We start from the raw sequence: 14,386 nt of genomic DNA on the forward strand, positions 1-14,386 counted from the left end.
AATTCAAACATGCAGGACTATTCAGAATAGGAGCAAAGCAACACAAGGAATTTGTTATTTTTATACCTCTTAAACCATCAAGCCTAAACTCCTGAAATTTTTACCAGACATCAAACATCACTAGAGTAACACTCCATAAAAATTTCACATTTATTTGAGCACGACAACTTCAGTTATGAAAAATACAAGACATAACTAGTATTAAGAACCTAACTGCATAGATCTATTTGTAAAGCCAAATATTTAAAATAAAACATGTCATATTATAGATCTAATGCATAGAGAATTTTGCAAGGATTCCAAAAAGTCCTCATTTACTATTTTACAATTTTTATACAAATTACTACGAATTTTCAAAGTTCATCATTCAAATCTGTAAAAACAAAGGAAAAGACATGTAAGTCTTGCATCGGGGTCCCTGCAGAAAACATTAATTAAACTACAGCGAAGAGGTCCTCAGGGGCACTATTCAAATGAGTCATGGCTTCGCAGTTGGATCCCTCCCTTTCTTCAAATTCTTGCGCGAGGTCCCTGGTCACGGTTGGAGCAGAGGAGCTCGACGGCAACTTGATTCCCGTCGGTCAGCGGCCCTGTCGGCGGCGAGCGGCGGGGGCGCGGCTTGCCCAGGCCCGTGCGCGGCCGAGGGAGAGGCCGGCCAGGCTAGCGGCTGCCTGAGGCGGCCCGGCCACGGGAGCCACAGCAGCTATGGCGGCGGCGTGCGAGCAGCTCCGGTGGCCGCAGGCTGTAGGCGGTGGCGCGGTCAAGCAAATGGCGCGGGGCAAGGGAGAAGGCAAAGGCGGAGGTGGTAGCGCTCTTGGCTCGCGTCGCAGACGAGTGGAGCAGTAGGACACGGCGGCAGTGGGGCTTCACTCGTCTGCCATGGTAGGTGAGACAGCGAGAGGGAGCGAAGGGCGAGAGGGAGGGCGAGTGAGTGAGCCAGAGAGAGAGTTGAGGGCGCCAGGTCTCCGTTTTCACGAGCACGGTCGTGAGGTGGCGAGCGCAGGGCGAGCTGGGACGCCATGCGGCATCGCGCGCCTATGGCCGGTCGGCCATTGAAGCTGTTCAACAGATTCAAAATTCTAATACCACCGCGAAAATACAAGCTGAAATTCCATTTTCCTCCCATCATATCTCCTAAACCGATCGATTATTTGTTCCACCGATTACACCGTTGTGTAGAGCTACAAGAGTACTCTAACTTTCCTTAAAGGAGTTTTCCCAAATTCGAAATGGTTTGCAAACTAAAATTTGCCAAATATGGGTACATTGAAACTGAAAACTGGAAGTTTGTCATCTACACTTAGCCAAATTTCAGGGTTCCAAAAACAGCAGTTTGTTGATTCTTGTGAGCTCCATTTGACCTAGCTAGGCACTGAATTAGCTCTTGAGCATCAAACAAATTTGGTTCTATTCAACTTAAACTTCAACTTTTATTTAAGGTGTAACTCCATGCAAGCATTGTAAGCAATTGGTCAACATAGGTCAAAGTAGCATCGCGGTAAAGCTTAAATCTGAGTTTTAGACCGATTGATGCATTTTCTTGATCTCTGCACAACACGAACCTTTCATGACTTTTGTTGTAGAGTTCAATTAGAGTCATTTGGGCAAGGTTCCAAGGTTTGGTTGATGATCTAGAATTCCAATCACTTTATAAAACAATCCATGCAAGGACATAACTTGTCATTTCATGTGACTTCTTGATTCCAAACTTCATGAAACTTTTCCATGGATCAATATAGATGGATATTGATGCGAGACACATGAAACAAGTACATCCAGCATTACCCAAGCATACTTTTTAGAAAGGGCAGCATGTAAGCAATGGTGCATGGTCCAAGTTTAAGTGGTGGCTCATTTTCATATGTTTGACCTAACATCTCCATCACCACTTAACATGCCATGGTTGAGTTTAAACCCATTGCTTAACTGGTGACAAACACCTGGGTGTTACAGCCCTCCCCCCTTAAAGGAATCGCGTCCCGAGATTCGGTGCGAAAGACTTTTAAGGGAAGAGAAACTTGTCATCCAGTTTCCAACATCAGTGATAGCATTAGGCTACTTAACTTCGGAGTTTCAGAGAGGCTAATTTGGTCACAACACTTTCTGATACTTGCTCTTCGTCGTAAGCTATTGTCTGAAGAATTTCCTTCGTTGGCGTCCATAAAGCATTGTTACATTGGAAGGAATCCAAGATAGCATTGTCCTGCGTACTTCGTCCTCGATGTACGAAGAGTGATTCAAGCGTAGACTAAATACTGTAACATCTACTTCTCTAGTGGATATAGCACAAACCATATGGACTTTGCACTAGACCACAGTCGGTTGACGGATATTCCTTGCAACGGTGCTATATTTGTTCCCAAGGTTTGAAAAGCAGTTCTCTACTAAAGTGGCTTGAGCACAACTTTCCGTAAAGGATGTGATCATAGATAGGGTAAACATCCTTTGAGGGTATGAGAAGCTAGCTAACCAATATCCAAGCCAGATGTCGTGGTGCAATCGCTCAGATGTCAAGTGAGGGGAAGCTACATAATGTTCCATGTGTGCAGTGCTCTTTCTCTGATAACAACATTGTATTATCTAAGTCTATTGAGTGAGTGGTAAACGTAATAGCTGACTCTGTCGGCTCAACGTTCTCGATGATCATTCCTTAGGGAGCCTTTGGATCCAAGTTGCAACAGTGATCTGGGTTGAATCTGATGCAACCTCTTGGGTAAAAACACATATAAGGTACCAAAGGCATGTCAGCATTGGAGAACCATTGACGCAGAAGGATGTTAGCGAGGCTTGGAGGACAACACAAGTTGCAAGTAATCACAAAACTAGGGACTAGTTCACTACCAAGCAGGTTAAGTACAATTTGCCTTTGTGGTGCAGTTGCACAGCAAGTTGGGTTGACTTGCATCATAGCAAAACCAGCTTTCTTAAACTATATTTGACATTGAGGCTTCCATTCTTAGGCCAATCAATATCTCAAAAACCATAATCCAAAAATCGATGGTTTGACACCTTTCCAATTACTTTCAATTTGCAAGGGTATAAATTGACTCGTAGAACACCTCGATTGCTCGAACATTGTTGATAGAAGAGGCCAAGAACAAGGTACAAAGGGGTCCAAGGAGTCTTCTTTAGGGCATCTAAAGGATTATCTAGCAACAATTATTGACCGCATTATATACCTTGGCATCAATTGCAAACACAACTTTTGAATGCGAAGGATGATCGCAGTCACAAAGAAATTACAGATTCTATACCCTTTTGTTTTCTATTCATATCTCACAAACTACTACTCCAATATGCACAAATTTTGGTGGGCATGTATATCCATGGGCCTTCTAACTACTCACCAAAATTCAACTCAACCGGATACCGTTTGACCATCCAAACAATTCATCTACCAAAACTGCTCTGTTCGGAAATGGCAGCAAACCGAGCCAACAAGATATCTCTCAAATCTGATGTTTTACTCAACCAATACTCAAACCAACTTAAGACATTAAAGGGTCCTAAGCAAGGAATGAGATCACCAAGTTTGGGGTCAATCCAACTTCGTTTGAGTCACTAATCGCCGGCTTGAAGATAACCGGTTTAGTGCCACAAAATCTAGACAGATTTCATGTTCTCCTTTTTCTTTGCTTCACACGTTGAGGTGTGTGTTTTGCACTCTCTAACCTTTATTTTAGCAACAGCAGCCTTTCCCTAGCTGAGGATGGAGGCTAGAGTTTTCCTCACATGCTTCTCTGGTAACACTTCAACCATCGTTCTAGACACCAACTTGACGATGCACAAGCATTGGACTTGTGGGCTGTTTTCGCAGGGCACAAAGCATTATTACACATGTAGGGCATTCCTACATAGACAAGGAACCATTTCTGAATGTTCTCTGGCACATGGTCTAATAGAACCTTGAACAAATCCATTTGTGGTACCTAGGGGCACAATGATGCTGATCAAAACTAGGCACATGCTTTCACTAGCTCCTTACGTAGCCGATACAACATCTTGTACTATCTATGTGATTGTCCAATATGGAATTGACTTGATAGCACAGGTTTTGGAAAACAAAGCAGTAGTTGCATTGCTAAATGGCTTGCTATTACATTGCTTAACATTGCTCTGCGAGACATAACCTTCGTAATTAGCAAAAAGTTGTCACCTAGCTGGAGGTTAAGCTTCCGACTAGTAACTAATCAGTTGTCTCTCAACACTCAAAGTTCCAAATTCTTACTCTTGACCACAACAATAATTGCAATCGAGGCACAAACAGACGGTCGCCATCGAAGTCTGTAGATAAGGAGTCACACTAGAGATGGTTGATTTCAACTGTATGACCATCATGCACCTACAGATCAAGAACTTGAACAGGAGGTTTATGAGCACCCGATGACCTGTTACACCACATGATATCGCCATCCATTATCATTAGATTGATAACTTGTCCAACATTAAGTGTTGGGTACCTTTCTGATCCAACATGGATGACATAAGTTGTTCACTAGGTGACAGACGTCAATACTGGGACAACCAAGTGGAGTCACTTGTCTACCACCTCTTGTAGTCTGTTAATGTTTATGTTGGTGACCAGTTCTTCAAAGGTTATCCTTTTTGTGACTTCAAAAGGAAGCTCTACTACTTTCGGTCTGATATATGGATCTTCGATAAGATATGGAGAGATAACCAAGGAAGAGCTCACGTGAAAATAACACATCAGTGTAGTTCTGCAATGGATCATGTCTAGAAACCTCGATACCAGCGCGCACCCAGCAGCACAACCATGCGTCGGCCGCCCACAAGGAGGCCCTAGGTTCCGTCGCGGCACCGTAGATCGCTAATCATGGCACCATTACTGAACATACAACCAAAGTGAAATTTCTAGTGGCACCAATTAGATTGTAAGAACAAGCATTGTGCAAAAGAGGGATAGCAAACAAGGATAGTCACAAGGTTAGGAATCAACAAGGAGGCGATCAGAAGATCAAAACACAGCGCAAAAGAACATAGCCTAATTGCCAAAGGCAACTAAGCAGGAGACTCTTGCTTAATTTCCATAAACGCCTCGTGTCCACCAAAGTGATTACCAGATAAAGATTAACATGAGATTTGGTCTTGTCGAGCAACAACATGAGATCAAGACTGATAAACATCCAGATACTTGAAAGAGTTGGAGACAAAATACATGAGATTCGAGGGATAGAGCCATTGCACTAATGAGGGATTCAGTTGATAAAGCAATGACATGATCTGTGAGGAAAAGGTTCCAAAGCCAGGATAGATAGCGATTAGCGTTGCACCAGATCATCTGTAAAAGGAGCAATGAGATCTAAGAAGGATTTTTGAGTAGGGCCCTCCCACACAGGAGTGGGACAACCATGAAACATGCAAGCATTCAAGGGAACTAAGCTTGGGCCTAAGGTCAAGCAAAGGCATGGATAAAGGTCTTCGTAGCGCAACGTTCAAGGCTAGCAACCTCGTGTACAGGCTCAGGTTCCTAAGAGAGAACTTAATTGTAGACAACAACCCTGAGATTATCAAAACTTCGACGCTGCTCTAGGATAGCGCTCTTCTACACTCCTATGCTTACCGAGAACAAAAGGGGTGACAACTGTGGCACTACCTAGATAACGAGCATCCACACATACATCATGGTCTTAAGCAAGCATTTCGAATATACTCAACCCGATTAGCTTAAGCGACTATTACTAAGCACAAAGCTCGCACATAACAAGTAGTCACCTACAGCAACACCAATACACATAAACTTGGTAGTAAGGTGTTGTTATATTTTTATTTCCTTTTTACTGAGTAGGTGGATACCTCTACAAAACAAGTTTTACTTACATTTAGCAATTTAGTTTTCAAAGGGGTGAACTTTTTGTTAACTATTAACTTGTCATCTATTTCCTTAGGAAGCCAACATACGAGACAAAGCTAATCACACACTAACTTCAAGCATAGCTATTCAAGCAACATGGGACAAGGCATTTTGGCTAGCTTCACATAGGGAAAATAGTGACATCACATTGATCACAAGTTACTTAGCATTAGAACAAGGTGAGGGAAGCATATTTATGCACAAGCACAATCATGATGCATGCTCGTCCCATTCGTCCTCACGAAATTGCCAGCCTAAGGTGGCAATCACGTTCTATGTCGATGGCATAACACGTACTCTCTCGATATATAGCTAGTCGTCAGCTACATTCAATCTACGCATTCGTGGTTAGCGTACCTGTAGGCAAATTCATTGCAGCCCATCCCCACAAGAGATAAATAAGCACACAATGAAAGCAGTAAACTAAGATACTCTCCATATATACATCCCTAGATATATATACTTCGGTATCCATAGCTGTCCGACAGATATACCCACAATTAAGTACCTTCATATATACATGTGTGTAACATGTAAATATTCCAGTAACTAAAGCTAACTCTCCCCTAGACTGACAGTTGGACGGTCATGCTCTCACAACTCACACTTACCTGGGCGTAGAGGCAGTTGATCCATATATTACCATTCAAGTGAATGGCATCCATACAATAGCACGCCGTATGGACGACGAAAGTAAAAATCCCAATGTTAGTACTTAGATAGCCACCTAATAGTCCTTAACTGGGCATAAAGGAGGATGTTGCTAGCATAGTTTTGCAAATAAGTTTTGACAAATTTGGCTGTAGCTAAAGTTTTAGTTAAAATAGGCTTTTTAAAACCAAAACTTTGTTTTTAAAATGACGTACATGACAGTATTATGCTCAATCTTGCTCTGATGCCAGCTGTGATAGAACCGCCCAATTTATACAAGATCAAGTATGGCTGTCCCCGCTAACACGTTGACACACACATACTTTCACTCATATAAACCCGGTAGTCCGCCGAGTGTCCCGAAAGACCTCGGTAAATCAACATCACAACCAAGATGGCGTGATTAAGCAAATACACATCACATACGCAGAGTTGCAGCGAAAATAATATTACAATAGGTTCATAAATAATAGTACAAGTTTGGGTTTCAAAACCGCTTAGTGAAAATAACATAGCTTTCAAAAGATTACATTAATATATGTTCCGAATACATTGCTAGCATAAGTGACATCATCAGACAAAAGCATATAGATGAGAAGTAACTATAGGATCACCGAGCCCACCGGTGGTTAGCCACCCTCTTCAACAGGCCGAGAACTCCACCTGCAACATGGTGGGATAAACCCTGAGTACTCGAATGTACTCAGCCAGACTTACCCGTCGGAAACCAAAACAAATGACACCAAGGATCATGCATAGCTTAATTTAGTGGATCTGGCTGGACAACCTTTTTGCGTAATAGCTGGAGTAACCATTAGCATTATTCACCTGTACTAGCAGTGACTTTTAGCCATTACCTACCCTCTATATTAGCACCTGTACTAATCAATCACTTGATTAAGTTACAAACAATAATAACCATATCAGGTATTTCATGGCTCATTGTCATTATCATCATCATTTAACCATATCTTTAAATTTAGTGAATCTATGTTGCCGCTGCTCAGTCAAGTTCTCACTATCCGGGAGAGACGGCGATTCGAATCGATTCCTATCCAGCTGGAGGGGTATTCCTAAACACAAACCCTGCTTCCCCCGTCAGGGTCGCAAACGAGTCACCTTTGGTACGATTCAGGAGTCACGAGTCCGAACAGATCGACATTCTTAGAGAACCACTCTGCCAAGGTTGTTCGGGACTCTAACACGCCTTGGACTTATGCCAATGGCTCTCTGCACATCCTTACTACCTCTAGAATGCACGCCACTACTCGCATCCCCGGCCTAAGTCGAGCTACTAGGCTTCGTGGTCGGAACGACTTATCTGGCCAGCTAAGTATTAGGCTGCGTTCAACATGATATGAGGACGTACAGCGTATCGGTCCTTAAACGACACAGACGGGGATAGATTCACACCCAAGACCTACATGCCTTGTTGCTGCACTACCGTCATCTCGTCCGGTCTCTTTTTCATTATTAACACATGGTTCTTTTCCATGATAGCAAATATAGCCAACCGTGACCAGAGCTCATCCTACATCTCGCAGGTGATAGGAAATCACCCGACTTCTACCGGTCTAAGCATAGCTAAGCATCATTCGATCCTACACTTAATTAGGATTCATAGGATTTTATCTGGACAAGGTAAGGATATAATGCAACAATTGGTTCCAACCAATTCCTATACTTAATGCATCATCAACAATAAAAGATACTCAAGTTATTTGTAAAAACATGGGAGACTTAGAATGCTCCGAGGCTTGCCTGGGATCCCACACTGAGTCAGTGTTAGTTAGACGACACTCGCTAAGTGAGCATCTCCCGTCCTAGCACTTGTCCAGTCCTTCCACCTTCGGGATAGGTCCACCATACACTGTCTTCGGGTTCGGCTCCAACATCACATCCTTCACGTGGTTCATCTAGCGCACCTAGATGAGATGCAAGATGCAAGTGCATGAATATGAAGAATGGTAATACAAGAGGCATCACAGAAACATTCAAGACACACAAGATTATGCAAGATATAGACACCAATGGCTATTTAACTAACATCACACAACTAACTATAGAGAGCAAGCACATCAAGCATGACACAAGTTTAACAAGGCCACAAGTATCATAACTTGACCATCAACAAGGGCATAAGCCACCCTTAGCAACACATGGAGTAAACAACCATAACTAGCATATGTCTATTTCTGGACTAGAATCAACAGCTTCATGTTTGGATCATAACTAGAGTTATATAAATCCAATAGCCATGAAACAAGACATTCTGGAAAGCTTATGAAATTTTCTACAATTCATCTTTAATCATCTTAGCATGATTCTCAAGTTAACTAAGTCAAATATACCCATTTACAGAAACTGTTCCACAATTGACAGAGAGCAGCCATTTCTAAAACCCAACTTTAAACAGGCATAACTCACAAACTACAAGGCCAAATACCACCAAATTTTAACAGCAGCTAGATACATGAATTATCTACAACTTTTTTATTATAACCAAAAGCTCATTCAAATCGTAACTAGATCAAACACTAACATCTTTCAGATCTGCTCAGAATACAATCAAAACCTGATAGAAGACTTAAAAGTCATGTAACTCCTACACTATCTGGCCTATGACCTTACAATTTGAACACAAGCAAGATCATGAAATTTTATACAACTTTTGTATTCACTACAACCATAGAAAACATCATTTACACCACTAAAATAATTGCACAAGCAAAACTGCAAATGCAATCCAACAGCAGTGGTACAGAAAACTGATAGAAATTTCAGAGAAGCACAACTGGAGTTCTAGACCTCCAACAAACATGAACCATAACTTTTTGAAAAGATTAGGAAGTTACCTACAACTTTCTTATTCTCATATTAAGATGATTCTATAGTTAGAAGGGTCAATTAATCCAATAATTGAATCTCTGTCCAAAACATAGACAGAAACTGACATGCCACTTTAAACAGCTATAAATGGAGTTATATATGTCGAATAAATGTGGTTCTAGACTTTTTAGAAATCTTGTAAAATTATAAACACCTTTGTTGTAAACACCTCAAGCTAATTCTACTATTAAGAATTCCCTACAGTAAGAACAAGGAAACCCTCTATGGGTTTGGGCAGAAACAGCCACAGAGATTTAAGCAAGCATAACTCAAGATCTATTTAATCAAAAATCAAGATATTTAGCTTTTTGAAAATCATAATAAAAGCACTACAACTCATGTATTATCATAAAGTCAAGATTCATAACTTAACTGAGCCAATTAATTCAAACATGCAGGACTATTCAGAATAGGAGCAAAGCAACACAAGGAATTTGTTATTTTTATAACTCTTAAACCATCAAGCCTAAACTCCTGAAATTTTTACCAGACATCAAACATCACTAGAGTAACACTCCATAAAAATTTCACATTTATTTGAGCACCACAACTTCGGTTATGAAAAATACAAGACATAACTAGTATTAAGAACCTAACTGCATAGATCTATTTGTAAAGCCAAATATTTAAAATAAAACATGTCATATTATAGATCTAATGCATAGAAAATTTTGCAAGGATTCCAAAAAGTCCTCATTTACTATTTTACGATTTTTATACAAATTACTACGAATTTTCAAAGTTCATCATTCAAATCTATAAAAACAAAGGAAAAGACATGTAAGTCTTGCATCGGCGTCCCTGCAGAAAACATTAATTAAACTACAGCGAAGAGGTCCTCAGGGGAACTATTCAAATGAGTCATGGCTTCGCAGTTGGATCCCTCCCTTTCTTCAAATTCTTGCATGAGGTCCCTGGTCACTGTTGGAGCAGAGGAGCTCGACGGCAACTTGATTCCCGCCGGTCAGCAGCCCTGCCGGCGGCGAGCGGCGGGGGCGCGGCTTGCCCAGGCCCACGCGTGGCTAAGGGAGAGGTCGGCCAGGCCAGCGGCTGCCTGAGGCGGCCCAGCCACGGGAGCAGCAGCAGCCGTGGCGGCGGCGTGCGAGCAGCTCCGGCGGCCGCAGGCTGTAGGCGGTGGCGTGGTCGAGCAAACGGCGCGGGGCAAGAGTGAAGGCAAAGGCGGAGGTGGTAGCGCTCTTGGCTCGCGCCGCAGACGAGCGGAGTAGTAGGATGCGGCGGCAGTGGGGCTTCGCTCGTCTGCCATGGCAGGCGAGACAGCGAGATGGAGCGAAGGGCGAGAGGGAGGGCGAGCGAGTGAGCCAGAGAGAGAGCTGAGGGCGCCAGGTCTCCGTTTTCACGAGCACGGTCACGAGGTGGCGAGCGCGGGGCGAGCTGGGACGCCACGCGGCATCGCACGCCTATGGCCGGTCGGCCATTGTAGCTGTTCAACTGATTCAAAATTCTAATACCACCGTGAAAATACAAGCTGAAATTCTATTTTCCTCCCATCATATCTCCTAAACCGATCGATTATTTGTTCCACCAATTACACCGTTGTGTAGAGCTACAAGAGTACTCTAACTTTCCTTAAAGGAGTTTTCCCAAATTTGAAATGGTTTGCAAACTAAAATTTGCCAAATATGGGTACATTGAAATTGAAAACTGGAAGTTCGTCATCTACACTTAGCCAAATTTCAGGGTTCCAAAAACAGCAGTTTGTTGATTCTTGTGAGCTCCATTTGATCTAGCTAGGCACTGAATTAGCTCTTGAGCATCAAACAAATTTGGTTCTATTCAACTTAAACTTCAACTTTTATTGAAGGTTTAACTCCATGCAAGCACTGTAAGTAATTGGTCAACATAGGTCAAAGTAGCATCGCGGTAAAGCTTAAATCTGAGTTTTAGACCGATTGATGCATTTTCTTGATCTCTGCTCAACACGAACCCTCCATGACTTTTGTTGTAGAGTTCAATTAGAGTCATTTGGGCAAGGTTCCAAGGTTTGGTTGACGATCTAGAATTCCAATCACTTTATAAAACAATCCATGCAAGGACATAACTTGTCATTTCATGTGACTTCTTGATTCCAAACTTCATGAAACTTTTCCATGGATCAATATAGATGGATATTGATGCGAGACACATGAAACAAGTACATCCAGCATTACTCAAGCATACTTTTTAGAAAGGGCAGCATGTAAGCAATGGTGCATGGTCCAACTTTAAGTGGTGGCTCATTTTCATATGTTTGACCTAACATCTCCATCACCACTTAGCATGCCATGGTTGAGTTTAAACCCATTGCTTAACTGGGGACAAATACCTGAGGTGTTACAGTTATACTCTACAAATTAAAGATGAGCGTATACTCGATCAAGGCACAAAGGAAGAGCTTCAAGAGCACCCGGGATGACATGACGGGTCGTTGTGCATTTTTCCTACAAATATAATCAAACGGATCTGTATTTCTCAGCAAATCAAACAATATATATAATATAGAGAGATGGATTGTTACTTTCGTAGAAGCGCTATAGGCAACAAGATGAGGGAGACAGCTGCCTGGCGATAGAAGATGTAGATGTAGGTGTTCATCCCCTGGTTGAACGCAGCCTTGGATATCACGAACATGCCAGTACGTGTAGATCAGCTGTACGTATGAGGATGGCCACGTAATAAGGCTTCATACTTGCCTCCATGATAGATCTCCAAGCTAAGTGATGGCAAGGTGTGTGGTGTTTGTGCGTGTGTGAGTGAGGGGCTGGTTAGTTTGTTGCCTCCCTATAATATGCGCTCATCTCTATAGTTCCTGTTGAAACACTCAGTCTCAGACAGTGTGGAGGAGGTGGAGGCCTCCGCCCGCCAGGCGCTGCCCTCAGGCGGAGGCTCGGGAAATAAGCACGACAAGTGGGCGTGTAGGGAAATGGCACATAAAACTAGGGTTTCATTCATTCATTATCCAACCGACCTATCGTACTGTTACAAGTGTTCCCTATTTATAGGACTCAACTACTTCTCGACAGAATTTATTACAATGCCCCTCAACTGCTATAGTACATTCCTGGAATATTCCGCCACCGGTCTCTCGTTTGCGGGGCAATCTTGCCACACCGTCTTCAAGTAATGGGCCTCCATAAGCGACCGGCCCACCGGGCCTCGGTCTTCGGCCCAGAGGCCTGGGTTCCCGACGCTGGCCTCCGTCTTCAGGGGCGCGCAGCTGCCTACGGAAGTCTCCGTCGATCCGGTCGGAGGCCTCATCCGTAAGTCTCCGCCCGGCTGCGCGGGGGCCATGCTGGCACGCTCGCGCGGACCACGGGCGCCTGCGCTTAGGTACCTGCACACACTTAGGCAAGGTTGTTTGTTTGATTAGTTCGGGGGTAGGGCGGCCTCCGCCGCTAGCGTCGGAGACGCCCGTCAGTCGAAGCGGGGCAGAGGGCGCCTGAGCGGCCGAAGATTCCCGTGTCCGGCCCGGGCGGAATCCGCGACAAGCTTGCTGAGCCTCGTGCAGCGCCCTACAAGCATAGCCAGGAAAGTTCCTTTAGTCTACGCCAGGTCTCCGCCCTAAGATGGTCGAAGACGCCTTGGTGACACTTTGCCGTCGGAGGCCATTGCCACCCGCCAAGGCTGTGTTACAACAGTTCCCCCCTTTTGAGACCACGATTCGCCTGAGCGTGCCGTGAGCTCAAAACGCCTTGACCAAAGGCGTCCGCGGGGGCGGAGGCCACACACATTGGCGTCTTCGAGCGAGGCCCCGCTACTTCCCCCCTGGCCCGCTCTGGCGCGGTCGCTGGTCTCGTTGAGAGTAGCCATTGGGCAACAAATCTAGCCGTTGTCCTACGCTGTGGCTGTTTACGCCATATCGATTTTCGTTGTATACGTTGCGACTTCTTCGAAGATGACCGTTGTGCAGCAGGCAAATTCTCCAGAGATGACCGTTGTATGGCGGGACCCGGACCGCCCGCCCGTGGCCTATATAAGGGCGGGGTTGGTGGCGGGGTCCCCCTCCCCGCGTTGCTCATTCGCTTTCCTTGCCTCTGAGATATTGCTCTCTGCTCTCTTCGTTTTCGCCTTTGCTGCTTTCGCGCGTTCCATCTTTCCGCCTGTGTCTTGCGCCTAGGCTGCCGCCGTGGTGGCTTTCTTTTCCGCCTCCGCCCATACTCGCCGGCCCGCCTTCTTCGGACCCTATCGCCACCTTCTCGGTGTTAGGGCCGCCAGCTGGGGTGCGCATTTTGAGGAGTGCATGCTTGCCTCCGCCTCCGCGTTAGAATTTGAAAAGCTAGTGGAGGAGGATTTGGGGAGTGTCTCTACGTCCGTCGGAGACCTAATCGCTGCGGATTCCAGAAACATGGCGATAAAGTCATGGGATTTCGGCCCTTCCTCCATTACTGAAGAGGTGGTCGTGGAGATGTTGAAGGAATCATGTTTTCCTTTTCAAGGGTAAAATCCCTTCGCCTGGCTAGACTGTTCCAGAACCGGAGGAGGGATATGCGGTGGTGTTTCGGGACTTCTTCACCTACGGCCTCCGCCTTCCTTACATCCCCTTCCTCCGCCGGGTGTTGGAGACCTTCAATGTCTAGCTCCATAATCTGACTCCTGCTGCCTTCCTCACGCTCAGCAAATTCTGTTGGGCGTGTGTTTCTTATGGTGCCGAGCCAGATGTGGACACCTTCTGCGCGTACTACGAGCTGCAGAAGCAGCCAAAGAAGAAGAAGGAGGTGCGGGAGGGCAAGGAGATGGAGGTGACCTACCAGTATGGTAGTTGCACCTTTATGTCGAAGAGGAACCAAGGCATAGACCGCCTGGAGATTTCTTTTTGCCAGAAGGGCTAGTGGGACCGCGGCTGGCTTGAGCAATGGTTCTATGTGAAGACCTATGGGGTCCGCGGCACTACCGAGGATAGTGTGGAGGTCGTGGAGTATCCATTGACTTCAAGAATGGAGGAGATGGCACCACATACGCGCGTGGATCCGCCGGAGG

General features: G+C 44.6%; 1 pseudogene; it reads right to left on the reverse strand.

Moving 5' to 3' along the window:
- Positions 1 to 12,108, reverse strand: part of LOC136536408 (WAT1-related protein At5g64700-like) — a 59,182-nt pseudogene extending 47,074 nt beyond the window's left edge.
- Between the last annotated feature and the right edge of the window lie 2,278 nt (positions 12,109 to 14,386).

The sequence above is a fragment of the Miscanthus floridulus genome, chromosome 2 (genome assembly GCF_019320115.1).
Source record: "Miscanthus floridulus cultivar M001 chromosome 2, ASM1932011v1, whole genome shotgun sequence".
NCBI classification, from domain to species: Eukaryota; Viridiplantae; Streptophyta; class Magnoliopsida; order Poales; family Poaceae; genus Miscanthus; species Miscanthus floridulus.